The sequence below is a fragment of the Cebus imitator genome, unplaced genomic scaffold, assembly GCF_001604975.1.
Source record: "Cebus imitator isolate Cc_AM_T3 unplaced genomic scaffold, Cebus_imitator-1.0 Scaffold9, whole genome shotgun sequence".
Taxonomy (NCBI): Eukaryota; Metazoa; Chordata; class Mammalia; order Primates; family Cebidae; genus Cebus; species Cebus imitator.
This window is the reverse complement of record NW_016107324.1, coordinates 12,634,564-12,637,750: the sequence shown is the minus strand read 5'-3', so window position 1 is coordinate 12,637,750 and position 3,187 is coordinate 12,634,564. Positions and strand designations below refer to the sequence as shown.

At 38.7% G+C, this 3,187-nt stretch overlaps 1 protein-coding gene across 3 annotated transcripts in view; it reads right to left on the bottom strand.

Annotated features, from left to right (window-relative positions):
* TP53BP1 (tumor protein p53 binding protein 1) overlaps window positions 1–3,187 on the bottom strand; it is a 91,311-nt gene that overhangs the window by 19,893 nt on the left and 68,231 nt on the right. The gene's annotated exons all lie outside the window — the stretch shown is intronic.

The following is a 3,187-nucleotide window of genomic DNA, read 5'->3' as shown; positions in this document are numbered from 1 at the left end:
AAAAAAAAAAAAAAGGCTAAAATAGTATTACCATTTGGAAAAATGAAGGCCAAAAAGGTTATAAGTATCTACAGACCACAAGAAAGTCAAACTGGCTTTATCTCAGATGCTTACTTTAACGAATTGGTAGTAGCTGCCTGGTGCTCAGTTTTAATAAGCCTTCTGAGGCTAAATCCCAGACTCAGTGGGGAAAAATTCTAAGACCAATCAGCAATATCCACTATTGACACAGCATAGAGAAATTATAGCATGAGTATAACACATCTACCTTCCTAGTCTAGAATGTTCATGCAATATTATGTTAATTGCCAGAGAGAATATGGAGACATATAAGATAGACCCTTCCCTCACAGAGTTTAGAATCCCTTTTGGGAGGCCAGGCACAGAGGCTCACACCTGTAATTCCAGCACTTTGGGAGGCAGAGGCAAGTGGATCACTTGAGGTCAGGAGTTCAAGACCAGTCTGGCCATCGTGGTAAAACCACATATCTACTAAAAAAATTTAAAAAAACAGGCATGGTGACGCACTCCTGTAGTCCCAGCTACTTGAGAGGCTGAGGCAAGAGAATCACTTGTAAACCTGGGAGGCGGAGTTTGCAGTGAGCTGAGATCGTGCCACTGCAATCCAGTCTGGACAAGACTCCATCTCAAAAAAAAAAAAAAAAAAGAATCCCCATGGGGAGACAGAATATAATGACACATATACAGACATATTTAGATAACACTATAAAATGATTAAATAATTATCTCTGATCCCTTTCTTCACGAAAATCTCTCCCCCTTTAAAATCCATAAAATCGTTTTTTCTTTCTTTTAGTCTACCTCTTTGTCTACTTCTACTTATGCTTCTTTGAGTTCCTCCTTCTCTGCATGTTCCTTTAAAATCAGTATTTCCCAGGACTCTGATTTTATTCCTTTTCCATTCTCACACACTTTCCCTGGTCAGTCTCACCACACTCATCCTTACCTATCTACCAAGAATACAATGATGATTCAGCTCACACAAATTTCTACTAAAGCCTTCCCCTTTGATTTACCACAAACACCTGAAATTCAACAGTTCCAAAACAATCTATGATCCTCTCTCCACTTCTCTTCCTTCAATGAATGAATCGTAGACATCCCCAGTACATCTCACATTTCCTAAAGCTCTTTCTAGCAGACGCTGGTTTCTTTCAGCCAAACCTCCATTCAAGAATTCTGAGATGAGATACCTCCTTGCTCGCCACTGCCATTTACAGATCATTTCTATTTCCCCACCTCCTCTCCTTCAAAACCACTATTTGCCATTTTCTTAAAACTATCCTCGCCCCTTCCCTAGTTGTTTCACCCTCTCTCATGCATGAAGACCTTAGCTTCATTGCCTCTCTACCTTCCCCATTCCTACTTCTGTCATCATTCTCAGTGGCCTATTTTAACTTGATATACTTCTGTTTCCACATCTGCAAAATGAGAATAATAACTGCATCTACTTCATATCATAGGTGTAAGGATTAAATAAGTTAATTCAATAAAGTGCTTAGAATAATGCCTGGTACACAGTATGTGCTCAATAAATATTAAGTCACAATCATTATTTTATTTATTTAATTATGGTAGTGTTTCCCAAACTATCTTCCATAGGGAAATAACAGGTATTACTTTAAAAAATGCTAATGGTCATATAAGTTTGCAAAGTGCTGGGTTAAACAGAATAAAATAGGTATCCTAACTAGAGGACTTCTTGGAACCTTTAATATGGTAACATGTGAATTTCCATGTTAGTGGGGACAGGGATTAATGGCATGCTATGGTTTGAATATCTGTCCTCTCCAAAACACATGTTAAAACTTAATACCCAATGTAACAGTATCAAGAAGTAGGACCTTTAAGAAGTGACTGAGTCATAAGGGCTCTGCCCTCATGAATGGATTAGTCCATTCATGAACTACGAATTATGAGCTAATGGATTAATGAGTTATCACAGGAGTGCATTAGTGATCATGAGAGTGGGTCTGTTATAAAAACTATTTTGGTTCTCTTTTGTAAGCCTCCTGGCAATGTGATACTCTGTGTTGCCTCGGGACTCTTCAGAGTCCCCTCCAGAAAGCCCTCACCAGATGTAGCCCCTTGACCTTGGGCTTCCCAGCCTCCTACACTGTTAAAAAATAAATTTCTTTTATTTATAAACTATCCAGTCTCAGGTGTTTCATTATAGCAACAGAAGACAGACAGCATTTGGTGTTTTTCAAACTTATTCATGACCATGGAATCTTTTCCCTCCATCAAACTATCTAAGAGGCCTGCTGTTTCCAGAAATATACTTTAGAAAGCACCATATAAAATATTAAATGGGCCTGGCACGGTAACTCATGACTGTAATCCCATCACTTTGGAAGGCCAAGGTAGGAAGACTGTTTGACCAAAGAGTTCAAGATCAGTCTGGGCAACATAGTGAAACCCCATTTCCACAAAAAATACAAAAATTAGCAGTTGTGGTGGTGAGTACCTATGGTCCCAGCTACTCAGAAGGCTGAGGTGGGAGACACCCTTGAGCCCAGGAGGCCAAGGCTACAGTGAGCTGTGATAGCACCACTGCACTCCAGCCCAGGCAAAAGAGCAAGACCCTATCTCCAAACATAAAAATAAAAAATACAATTAAAAATAAATAAATTAAAAATGAATAAAAATAAAAATAAAAAATACATTTTAAGAAAGAAAGTAATAAGTTTAACACTAAATGTAGTGTGCTAGACACAGACTTTAATATGGACTATAAAAGTTACAAAAATTTTCATGAAAAGCAAATGCTTTTCATAATGTCTCCAAAATAGTAAAAACATGAACAAAAATGTTTTTAAAACATTTTAAAAATGAAAATAAAGCAGTATTTTAAAAGAAATATTTCTGGGATTTGGAATACACAAGTAAAGAAAAAAAACAGGCTGGGCACAGTGGCTCAAGCCTGTAATCCCAGCACTTTAGGAGGCCGAGGCAGATCACTTGAGGTCAGGAGTTCAAGACCAGCCTGGCCAACATGGTGAAATCCCATTTCTGCTACAAATACAAAAATTACCTGGGCGTGGCGGCATATGCCTATAATCCCAGCTGAGAGGAGGCTAAGGCAGGACAATCACTTGAATCCAGGAGACAGAGGTTGCAGTAGGCCAAGATTAGGCCACTGAGCAACAGAGCAAGACTCTGTCTC